Here is a 12,978-nt window from a genome sequence, read left to right on the forward strand (position 1 = left end):
TGGACAATCCTTTCATTCATTCAATACACACTTATTTCAGCACCTACTATTTGGCAGGCACTGTGCAAGGTGATCGGAGAAGGCAATGGCAACCCACTCCAGTACTCCTGCCTGGAAAATCCCATGGACGGAGGAGCCTGGTAGGCTGCAGTCCATGGGGTCGCTAAGAGTCGGACACGACTGAGCGACTTCACTTTCACTTTTCACTTTCATGCATTGGAGAAGGAAATGGCAACCCACTCCAGTGCTCTTGCCTGGAGAATCCCAGGGACAGCAGAGCTTGGTGGGCTGCCGTCTATGGGGTCGCACAGAGTCGGACACGACTGAAGCGACTTAGCAGCAGCAGTGCAAGGTGATGGGGATGCAAGAGTAGGCATAATATCCAACTGACCTCTGGGGTTACAGCAGTGTTTGCTACAGAGAACAAGATGAAAGTTTGATTCTCCTGTGCGTTTAAAAAATAATTTGGAGTGGATTATACTGAAGCGACGTAGCACATGTGCATAGAACCATAACCAAAGGGAGGCACAAGAAAATTAACAAACTTTTGGGTGTGTGTATGTGGAATATCAATCATGGTCAGCAAATCTCATTAATTTCACAGTAACTGTTAGCTATTATTTCCAGAGAGGTACAGCTCCTTTGTAAAATGATAATAATAATTAAAAAGAAAAGGTAGAGCAAAGACTCAACTCTGAGTCTGATACACCAGGGGTTCCCAAACTTTGGTTTGCTAAGAATTGACTGGAAGAAACCTTTAAAATAACAGATGCCATGGACTCTCCAGACCTACTAAAACAAAATCTTCAGTGTCGGAGGAAGGAAAGGGACAGTTCTTGAAAACAGAAAAAAATTTAAAGTTCTTCGACTTATTTTGCACAGCCAAATTTGGAACCCCTGCCCTCCTCTATGCTGCCTGCTCAAGCAGTGGTTCCTAAACCAGGTGTCAGGCTTCAAGACGACCTTGCCAACTATAAACTTCCTCATTACATTCAGTCTTGATCCTAAACGGCTGCTTTTTTCAAAATCAAGGCGACCGAGACTCTAAAATGCCACAGGAAGGAGAGTGGCACTTTCCCATGTACTGAGTACTAGGGATGGGAGTGGGGAAAGGTATTCAAGCACAGATTGACTGACACTAAGCCCAAAACGAGCTGAAGCTGATAAACTTTGAAGATCAACCACGAAGACCACGAAGGGAATATTTTTTTCCTTTAATCCGTCACGGGGGCCTACTAATTGCATCCCACAGCTGCAACTGATCGAGGATAGGGGCCATGAGAACAGAGGCAGTCTCCTAGCCAAAGTCTTCCGCTCTGGTTCGGCGATTAGCATAAGAGGAACTGGAAGGAAAGTCGGAGCTTTCCATCAGTACTACGAGAGGGAAGAGAGCTCCCCAGCAACCGAGCCTGGGACGCAGGCAGGACTCCAACTCGAACCCAGACTCCACCCGATATAGGTAGCCGGGGCACAGGGAACCAGGCCCAGCAGGCGCGGTTCTGGAAGGCCACAAAGCTGGTCCCAGTAGTTAATGTTTCCAAATTCTCAAATTTCCCGGGCGTCCCGCCCCCGGGTTCTGAAGCGTCGCGCCGGAAGTGACCTCACGACGGTGGCGTGGAGACGCAAGGCGCTTCCGGCGGCGGCCGTGGCTGTGGGGGTGGGTGTGAAGAAGACCCTTAGTCTCAGGGTCTTGCGGTGCTTCGGGGCAGGCTTGGTGTGGTGAACCGAGGAGGCGTAGGCTCGGTGGCGTAGAGGTAGGCGCGAAGGGGGGGCGGGTGGCTGGTGGGCGCTCGTGGCAGGGGTCTTCCGGGGTTGCCGGAGAGTTTGCTTTTAGGCTTCGTGCTTCCAGGCCTTGCAGACTTCTAGAGCGGTGGGTTCGAGATGGGGGCTGCTTCGGGTGCGCGGGGACCCATTACTAGGACTTGCCTCCGGGGTATGGTTTGAGGTGGAGGTCGAGGGAACGGGACTCTCAGCAGTCGAGGAATTGTGGGAGGTGTGAGGCATTAGCGGCCTAGGCTCTTAGTTTAGCTTCGTTAATGGCTCCTGCAGCCCACCCCCTCATTGCTCCCTGCGTGTTTCCTTTTGCACAGTAGAGAACGGTGGCAGGGAAGAACGCGAGTACCACATCCATGACAGATAGCGGGGGTGGGGGTGGGGGGCGGGCGGAGATGAACTGGAGTCTGAGAGGAGAGGGTGGCTGAGAAATTAGTGATAACTGGCAGGGGGCAGCTTCTGCTATTCCTGGAGACTTACTTCCCCTTGATTCTTTACTGTTGTTAGTGTAAGTCTTAGTTTCTTATTATCAGTACTCTTTGTGTGATATTGGTTGATCAGTAATTGACTTGTTGAATGGTTCAAGTGTTTTGGTGTGGGGGAGGCATAGTCCTCACCTGCTTGGCCAGTTGGTTGTCAACAAACCTCCCAATTTCAGAGGTAGAAGGAGTCCAAACAGCCCTCTCCTGCCGTTACAGATGTGGATCTCGAGAACCAGATTGGTTTTTGTTCTCTTTCCTAGCCACAGACTGAACTGATTTCAGTTTGCGCTCTGTCAAATAAAGGTCGTAATCCCATCAAAACTTAAGTGACTGCCTCTGAGCAGGTCACTGTTTCAACTGGAAACCTCAGATAGATTCTAGTCTTTTATTTATGAATGGAAGATTAAGTGTACTGAGCACAGAATTCCTATTTTTTGGTTTCTCTGTATGAATTGGAAATGGTTACAAAAAACATAACTCTTGGAGTACTAAGAATCTTTTGTTGAAGCCTTCTTGAGGACTGTGGGACTAACAGAGTGTCTCTAACTTTTTTGACCTATGACCCACAGTTAATGTATTTTGCATGCTGACTCTTTGTGACCCCTGCATGCGTAGAGTGTGTACACAGGAAATAAAATTTTGCCTTCTATGTATGTGGTACCCTCTGACATTTTCTATTTCATTGAAAGAAAAAAAAAAAGTTGATTGTAACTCACTAAACTGATTCTGACCTGTAATGGGTCTGACTGCTAAAGACCTGTAGTTTGAAAAACGTTGGACTAGAAGTTTAAGATTCTTGAGAGTCCAAGATTCGTAAGTAATGCAAGGTGGAAGATACGGCATTTTTCTGTTATCAACTACAACAGGACACGACGTCCATATTAGTATCCGAAAGGAGTACAATATCTGTAATGATAATGTGTCCGAATTTTGGCAAGGCATTTGAGTCTTTTCTGGTGACCTGGTGGGTGAGATGGGGTGGGAGATTTGCCCTATTGTGGTTAAATTAGGTGACGTCATGACTTTGGGCATCTGTGTGTAGGAATTTGTTTATGGATACAATTACAGCTGGGAATTTGGTGATCGATGTTGAGGGTCTGTCACTTTTTTATATGCAGTATGTATTTGAAGCCTTATCTGAAGAGTGTTCTTATCAAATTTGTTGCCTAATGAAGTGAAGAGAGTATCATCTGGTTAATCTCAATATTTGCCCAGTGTAGTTTAATGAAATGGAAGGGTCATCTTAAATTTAAGTAATTTAAACATTTAATTGAAAATGGTTTAGTATGTAATTTCTGTTAGGTTGTAAATATTGACTTTTGAAAAATAAATACAAAGTTTTCTAAATCTAATAGTAATTTGACGCTTTAAAAGTATATAGATAACCTTTTTTATATATAAAAGCCCTCGAAGATATGGCTGTGTATAAATGGTGTATTACGTTACCTGATTTTCAGATGTTAAGCCAGTCTTGTGTTCCTAGAATGGATTCTGTTGAATCTTGGTGTATCCTACTTTCTGTATATTACTGAATTCAATTTGCTGATATTAAAAATTTTTGTGAGGAATATTCGTCTGAGGTTTCCTTTTCTTGTGATGTCTTTGGACTGGACTCAGTATCAAGAGTAAAATTACCCTCATAATATGAGTCGGAAAATGTTATTCTGCTGTTTTCTGAAAGAATTTATGTAGAATTGGTAATTATTTCTTTCTTTACGTTTGATAGAGTTTACCAGCAAAGTCCTCTGGGCCTGGGCTTTTCTTTGTGGGAAGGTTTTAAAACTACTTATTCAATTTCTTTACTTGGTGTAGGTCTGTCTGGATTTTTTTAAATTTTTTGAGTCAGTTTTGGTAATTTTATCCTTCTTGGAATTTGTCCATTTCTTATTTTTCTTCTTGAACTTGTATGCACCCCACAGAATTGTATCCTAAAACAGGAGTCAGCATACTTTTTCTGTAAAGGGCTTGCTGGTAGGCTTTGTGGGCCATGCGGTCCCCGTTAGTACTACTCAGGTCTCTCATTGACGTGCAGAAACAGCCCCAGACGGTAAGCAGAGAGCTGTACGAGGTTCTGTTCCAGTACTGCTTTGGTAGTAGTGGGCCAGATTTGGTACATGGGTGTAGTTTTCTGACTCCAGTTTTAAAGTAATAAATTTTATGGTTGAAAGTCTTTATTTGATATCTGGGCAGATCAGCTTTATGATAGAGTAGGGTGGAAGTTGATTCCCTTGCTTGCATGTCTTTGTGTACTCCTAAAGATGTGTGTATTCCACTTTGAAGATTGAGACTTCATTTCCAAGATGTTGTAGAGGTAATTTAGGCATTTTTGTAGTTTTGTTCAGGTGAGACGGAAGGTGACCCTCATGGTATAATTTTCTAGGGCCATGACTTGAATCCCCTATTTGGCCAGTATTCCTTCTGTGAAAAGGAGGTGTTTGTAGGACTTCCCTAGTGACCCAGTGGTTAAGACTCTGCTCTTCCACTGCAGGGGGCATGGGTTTGATCCCTGGTCAGGGAACAAAAATCCTGCAAGCTACACCAAAAAAAAAAAAGAGAGAGAGACATTTGAAATAAAATTTGGTATATGGTAAAAATTATATAGATTATCTCATTTAATCTTCACAATGGTTCTATGAGATCATTTAATTGGTATGCAGTTGACTCTTGAACAATTGGGGGCCAGGGCCTCCAACTGTCTGCAAAATTGAAAATCTGAGAATAACTTATAGTCGGCCCTCCTTATACATGGTTCTTCTGTATCTGCGGTTCTGCATCTCACATTCAGGCAACTGCCCATCATGTAGTACTGTTGTATTTGGTGAAGGAAATAGGTGTTTTGAGTGGACCTGTACCATTCAAGCCCATGTTGTTCGAGGGTCAACTCTACTTCCCATTTTATAATTGAGACAGTTGAGACTCAGATTAGGATAATTTGCTCATAATTCTGGCCTTTAATGTGTGACTTCAGAAGTCCATGGCTTTTCACTATGCTGCCTTTTGTGGAAGATAGGGACTTAGTACTAGGATTATACTAGTAGATGTTTTCTTTCAAGATCTCTGTCATTTCCAAGCTTTTGATTCTATAGACACGTTTCTACATAGATATCTAGTTTTTCAGAAATCCGTAACTAACCACTTATCCATAATTGTCGATTTAATTGTCCTTAGCAGATCAAAGGATTGGATCTGAATGCTGAAGAGTTCTGTCAGATGTGGATGAGATGAAAGTTTGTAGCTCTGTAATCAGCTGATTGCTTTTGAATCATTTCTGACAACTACTTGAATTGCATGATGAGTGGAAGACCATTTCGGTCTACCTGACTTTGTTATCTAAAGGCTTCTTACAAGAAAAGTGATTCGGTAGTGTCTCATAGTGCGACATTTGGTAGTCTGGAAATCCTAATAGTGTTTGAGCAGGATCAGCCTGTGTCTAGTGTGCTTATTGCTCAGTCGTGCCCAACTCATTGCGACCCATGGACTGTCGCCTGCCAGGCTCCTCTCTTCATGGAATTTTCCAGGCAAGAATACTGGACTGGGTTGCTGTTTCCTCCTCCAGGTGATCTTCCTAACCCAGGGATTGAACCTGTGTTTACTGCTTCGTAATATGCCCAGCATAAATGGGTACATTTGTCCACTACAAAGGCATATACAAAACTGTTTAATTCTCTATTCATAATGGCCCCCAAACTGGAAATAGTCCGTCTCTCAGGAGCAGGATGGATAAATACCTTGAGGCATAGTTATGTAATGGAATACTATATAGCCACGAGAGAGAATGAACTGCTGCTACATGCAACAAGGTGAGTCTCCCAGATGTAACATGGAGCAAAAGAAGCCAACGCTTTGAGAGAACTTTTATGATTCCATTTATATGAAGTTCAAAAACAGGTAAATGACTCTTTTGTGATAGATATCAGAATAATGGCTACCTTTGTGGGAGCACAGTGGAACCTTCTGGGGTGTCCAAAATACTGTGTCTTGATTTGGGTGTGTTCTCCCTTAGTGTGTTCATCTGATTAGAAATCCATATGTTGGCACTCCACTTGTTTTAGATTTACTGTTTTCAGTTAATAAAGAAATTTTCTTTAAAACTATTAAAAATCCTACTTATTAGTTATTATTGACATAATATAAACTTGTATGTGTAGTGAGTGTCTTAAACATATATGTTGAATGGAGAAATAGAAGTCTTCTCCCATCTGATTGATTTCTGGCATTTCTAAAATTCCAGTTACAGCTTTTCGTTTTGCATCAATCTAAAGTAAGCATCAGAGTAGGATTATGGTGGAGTATAAATGATAGGAAAGGAACTTCATAATTTTGTGGCTTTAAGTAGACAAAGGTCAGTCAGGAACGGGAAAGTAAGCATAAAATCATGGGTGTTTTGTGCCTTTTTCTGTCATCAGTGTCATGGAAATTGTGTTGCATTGGAAATTCATTTGATTTCTTAAATTCCTTGAGATAAATTGATAATTGTTGCAACTCAGTGAGGGGTATGTGGGGTTCATTATGCTGGTCTGTCTACCTTTGTATATGTTTGAAATACTCTGTAGTAAAAAAAAAAATTATGGATGACCCTGCTGATGCAGTGTTTCTTTTATTGTCTGTTCTGTCAGCATAGTTTTGTGATACTTGCTCAGTTAAATAGAGAACTACCGGAGTTTGTCTTTACATTTTTGTGTTTCTAATGAGACAGTCCTCTTTTTTTTTTTTTTTAACTGAAGGAGTGCTTTTTATGCTCCTTTAAATATATTTCTACTATTTTTCTTTTTTTAGACTTATGTTTTATGTAGATATATTTCTGAAATTAATATTTGAAAACTGTTTAAAATGCTGTTCTATTTCTTTTCTTTTTTTTGTGGAACAGCTAAGCCAGTGTTTCATTTTATGCTTAATATTGTATGTTATTGTTGTTTAGTTGCTAAGTTGTGTCTGACTATTTGCGACCCCATGGACTGTATCCTCTTAGGCTCCTCTGTCCATGGGATTTCCCAGGCAAGAATAGTGAGTTGCCATTTCCTTCTCCAGGGGATCTTACTGACATAGGGGTCAACCTCGGGTCTGGTGCATTGGCAGGTGGATTCTTGACCGCTAAGCACCAGGGAAGCCCCTATGTCACCTGCTGCTTGCTGACTTCCTTTTGTGTGTAGAACAGTGTTAGGTTTCATATCTTACATAGAATTTCACATAGAATACGCTTAGGGATATTGTGTTTTTGGAACCATTTCCAAGGAGAGCTAAGGCATTTAGATATAGATATTTAGATAACTCTAGATTTTGAGTGATTAACTTCTGTCAGGTTTATTATGTCTCCTTTGATTGAATTAATATTTACTGAGTTCCTTTTCCATTCTAGGCAATCTTATTGTCTGAACAAAACAGACAAGGTCCCTTGCCCTCCTGGAGCTTCCATTCTATTGGGGTGACACATACAATATAAATAAGATAATTCATATGGTGAGTCATTTTGAAATTATAACAGAAAGTGTTGGAGAGTGATAGAGAGTTTAGCCACATTAAATTGGGTAGCCAGGGAAGGCCTCTTTGGTGTGGTGACATTTTCGAAGGCAACTGAAAGACGAGATAGAACTAGCCATTCATGTAACTGGGGAAAGAGTGTTCTGAAAATACCTGGTGCAGAATTTTGCAGGGAACAAGCTTGATGTATTTAAGGGACAGTGATAAGGTCAATTTGTCTGGAGAACAGGGAAAAGGAGTGGTGAGAGATGAAGTTGTCTATGAAAGTGAAGTCGCTCAGTCGTGTCCAACTTTTTGCGACCCCATGGACTGTAGCCTACGAGGCTTCTCCGTCCATGGGATTTTCCAGGCAAGAGTACTGGAGTGGGGTGCCATTTCCTTCTCCAGGGGATCTTCCCCACCCAGGATCGAACCCAGGTCTCCTGCATTGTAGGCAGACGCTTTACTATCTGAGCCACCAGGGAATTTGTCTGTAGAAGTTAGTAGAAATGAGATTGTGTAGGGCTTGCAGTCTATGGAAAGGAAGTTAAGCAGAATCATGACAACTGATTTACCTTTTAAAATTTGCTCTGGCTGCAGTGTAGAGAAAGAATTAGAGGGGCAGAAGTCGAAGCAGAGATATAACAGGGGACTGCTGCAATTATGAGATGATAGTGACTTAGAGTAGGTAAGTAGCAGTGGAGATGGAGAGAGATGGACTTATCTTTGAAGTAGTGACAATAGGACTTATTGATGAATGTATGGGACGAAGGACAAAGAAAGGAATCAAGAAAACTCCTGACTTTTTTTCCCCTTTGTATAAGCAGTATAGTATATGTTGATGCCATTTATTGAGATGGGAAAAGCTTGAGGCTCAGTTGTGTCCAACTTTTTGTGACACGCCCCCCCCCGCCCCCCGCCCCAAGGATTGTTAGCCAGCCAGGCTCCTCTCTCCATGGGTTTTTTCCAGGCAAGAATACTGGAGTGGGTAACCATTTCCTCCTCCAAGGGCTCTTCCCAACCCAGGGATCTAACCCACATGTTCTGCCTTGGCAGGTGGATTCTTTACTTCTGAGCCACCTGAAAAGCAGTGAAAAAAGCTTGGGAAGGAACAAATTGGGGGATGTTGAGTGTTAGGCTAAAGAAATTAAAAATTTGGTTTTGGACATTTATGAGATGCCTAATAGAAATCTTTGCCGGCATTATCCAGTGTGTGAGTTTTCGTCTTTATGTTTTATGGAAAACCTTTCTGGGAAATTAACCTCTTCTTATTGAAGGAATGACTAAATATTCTGTGTCATACTATACAGGTTATGTTGGCTGCATGTAGTTTCCCTCCTTTTTTAAAAAAATTAAGATATACCTTGCATACAGAATAATGCACAAATGTTAAATGCCCAATTCAGTAAATTTTGCTAGCTGTGTATAATCTTGTGACTACTGCATCAGTAAAAACAAAGAACATTTTCATTACCCCACAAGTCCCTCTGCCTCTTTCTAGTCAATTTTCTGACCTATAGGTGGAAGACTTCTGATTTTTCTCACTATAGTTACTCTTGTAGAAATTCTTATAAATAGACTCATATAAATGTATCTGTGTGACTTTCAGTTTTTGAGTATCATCTACCTTGTATTAGTCGAGTAAGTAGTTTGTTCTTTTTTATTGTTAAGTGGTGTTCTGTGGTGTAGTTAATACCATGATTTGTTTCCTCTCTTCTCCTTGTTTCCAATTTTTGACTGTTATAAAGGTACTTTGTACACTTGTGTACAAGTCTTTTTGTTAATATATGTTTTTATTTCTCCTGGGTAAATCCTAGAAAGGAAATTTTGGGTCACAGATATATATTTAATATTATAAGAAACTGCCAACCTCTCTTCCAGAGTGCTTGTATCATTTTACACTATCAGCAGTTAAGAGTTGTTCCAGTGCTTTGCATTATCACAGACATTTGGTGCTTTCATTTTTGATCTATAGTACTGGAAAATCCCATGGACAGAGGAGCCTGGTAGGCTGCAGTCCATGGGGTCGCTAAGAGTCAGACACGACTGAGCGACTTCACTTTCACTTTTCACTTTCATGCATTGGAGAAGGAAATGGCAACCCACTTCAGTGTTCTTGCCTGGAGAATCCCAGGGACAGAGGAGCCTAGTCGGCTGCCGTCTATGGGGTCACACAGAGTCGGACATGACTAAAGCGACTTAGCAGCAGCAGCAGTGGATATAGTATCTATGGTGGTCTTTTCCCAACCTAACACTTTCAAAAATTGTGGTAAAGTATACATTTTATCATTTTGTATGATGAAGTATACATTTTATCATTTTGTATGATAAAGTATACATTTTATCATACAAAATGATAAAATGTATCATTTTAACAGTTTTTAAGTGTACAGTTCAGTGGCATTGAGTGCACTCACATTGTCATGCAACCATCACCATCATGAACTTTTTTATCATATCAAACTGAAACTTTGTACCTTTTGAATAGTAGCACTTCATCTCCTGCTCTCCCAGCCCCTGGAAGCCACCATTCTACTTTCTGCCCCTGTGAGGTTGACTGTTCTAGATGCCTCGTGTGAACGGAATCATACAAGATATGTCCTTCTGTGTCTTATTTCATTTTCACTTAATGTTTTCAAGGTTCTTCTATGTTGTAACATATATCAGAACCTTCCTTTTTTAAGACTGAATGATACTCTATTTTAATGGAGTGTTTATACATTCATCCATCTTGGACATTTGGGTGTCTCATTGTGTTTCAATTCACATTTCCCTGATAAACTAATGATGTTGAACAGCTTTTCGTATGTTTATTGACTATTTGTATAACTTCTTTTGCCTGCTTTAAAAAACTGATGTTTTCTTTTTATTTATTTGTAAGTATTCCTTATATATTCTGGATCCTATCTGTTGGGAATATTTTCTCCTTAACTGTGGCTTTCCTTTTTTCTTTTCTTGTTTTGGTGTGGTTATAATAGAGGGCAGAAACATCTTTTTACCATCAAAAATCTGGGAGTTTTCTTGAAATGCTTGATCCTTGGAGGTAGCCTTCATTGGGATGATGTTGAAATGGGGCTAGATTATATGGAATACCTCCCTAAATTTTTTTTTTTACAGTACCTTTGTTTTAAATGTATGATTATCTTAACCCATCCAGAGCATGATTTCGTTTGAAAAAAAATTGAAAATGATTTGTTTTGGAAAAAAGATAGTTTTCTACTATGGTATATTGTAATCAAACCTAGGTGGTTTTACCTTTTGACTGACTGAGGCTTTATCCTGAGAAAATTATTCAAGGTAAGCACTGAATGAAATTGATCTTTGCTGCATTAACTATAATTGTGAAAAATTGAATTATCTAAATGTCCATTGAGAGAAAAACTGATAAGTGAATGCGGTGGAATAGCACATACACGTGGAGAATATGCTAAGAAGCTGCCTTTCTGCTCTGATTACAAGTGTGTAAATATCCATTATAATCTCTCTGTTGTAAATTCCCCATCTGTAAAATGGGTTAGTAAAGTAGCTGTCTCATAGGGTTGTCATGAAGATTGAAGGGCCCTAAAGAAGGCCCCTAAAGTTTTAACTCAGTCCTGAGACATAGTAAATGAGCAATAAATACTAGCTGCTGCTATTGTTACACAGTATGATGGTATGTGTGTAAAAGCTGTGGGATTACATGTGTTGCATTCACCTTTTATTTTCTTAAGGGTGATTCCCCCCCCCCTTTCTGTTACCTATTACTATATTAAATCATTACCAAATTCAGACCATCACCTGTATCAGTCTTGGTCTTGAATCTCAACTTATTCCCTTCTCCATTGCTTCTGCCTATTACAGCTTACCACTGTCTCTTAAATAGACTGCTCTAGTTGCCTCCCAGCGTCTTTTTTTTTTAACACCTCTTCCAATTTGTATTCTTTAATGATGATTTTTGATGAGCAGGACTTTTAAATTTTGATGAAATCTAATTCATCAGATTTTTTTCTTTTATGATTAGTACTACTTATTTCTGTTTTGTCTAAGAAATCTTTCTCTACTCTAAGGTCACTTAGGTGTTCTGTTCCCCACCCCAGTAGCTTTTGTTTTAACTTTTATATTAAAGTGAAAGTGAAGTCGCTCAGTCGTATCCAACACTTTGCAACCCCATGGACTGTAGCCCACCAGGCTCCTCTGTCCATGGTATTCTCCAGGCAAGAATACTGGAGTGGGTTGCCATATCCTCCTTCAGGGGATCTTTCCGACCCAGGGATCGAACCTGTGTCTCTTATGTTTCCTGCATTGGCAGACAGTTATTTACCACTAGTGCCACCTGGGAAGCCCTGCTAAAGTTTCATATAGTAGGATTTTTGTGTGTGTGTGTGTGGGGGGGTACGTTCCCTAGGGTTTTCTACATGCACAGTCAACAATAAAGTTTACAAATAAAAATAACTTTACATCTTCATTTCCAATATTTATGCTTTTTATTTCTTTTTCTTATTGCAGTAGCTAACACCTGTAATATAATGTTGAATAAGAAGCAGAACCGGTGAGAGTATTCTTGCCTTGTCCCAGTCTTCGGGGGAAAGAATTCATTGTTTCACCATTAATATGATGTTATCTATAATTGTTTTATAGATGCCACTGCTCCTTTTTTATATCATGGATGATGTTGAATTTTGTCAGATTATCTTTCTGCATTTGTTGACGTGATCATACATGATTTCTCATTTGCTTTGTTAATGTGGTAGAAGACATTGATTTTTTTTTTTTTTGACCTTTTTGTTTGAGATAGCTGTAGATCCATATGTATTTATAAGAAAGAATACAGAGAGATTCCATATATCCTGCCTGGTTTTCCGTATTGGTAACATCTTGCAAAACAATAGTATAGTGTCAATACCAGGATATTGACATCATATGGTCAAGATGCAGAATGTTTCCCTAACCACAGGGATCCCTCATGTTGCTCATTTATAGCCATCCCTGTTTTCCTTGTGTCTCTGCCCCTTCTCTCACTCCTGGGAACCACTCTTCTCTTCTCATTTCTATAGCTGTCATTTCAAGAATATTACACAAATGGAATCATAAAGAATGTAATCTTTTGGGGTTGGCTTTTTTCACTTTTTCTCCTACCATGGTTTGTGTTTAACCTTTGACACGTGGAAAGTCATCTAGCCTGTTCCAGTTTGAGGCTATTAGAAGTAAACCTGATATAAACATTCAAGTACAGGTTTTTTTGTGAGTTAAGTCTTCCATTCTCTGAGATAAATGACCAGTCATGCAA

General features: G+C 40.2%; 1 protein-coding gene across 2 annotated transcripts in view; it reads left to right on the forward strand.

Moving 5' to 3' along the window:
* The first annotated feature begins 1,598 nt into the window (after nt 1-1,598).
* The window catches only part of EDC3 (enhancer of mRNA decapping 3), a 55,277-nt gene continuing 43,897 nt past the window's right edge, over nt 1,599-12,978 (forward strand). The window contains exons 1-2 of one of the 2 annotated variants that reach the window (XM_027521880.1): nt 1,599-1,754; nt 7,612-7,712. The gene's annotated coding sequence lies outside the window, so the exon portion shown is untranslated. The remainder of the gene's footprint in view (nt 1,755-7,611; nt 7,713-12,978) is intronic. The other variant, XM_027521878.1, reaches the window with a different exon arrangement.

This window comes from Bos indicus x Bos taurus, chromosome 21 (assembly GCF_003369695.1).
Source record: "Bos indicus x Bos taurus breed Angus x Brahman F1 hybrid chromosome 21, Bos_hybrid_MaternalHap_v2.0, whole genome shotgun sequence".
NCBI classification, from domain to species: Eukaryota; Metazoa; Chordata; class Mammalia; order Artiodactyla; family Bovidae; genus Bos; species Bos indicus x Bos taurus.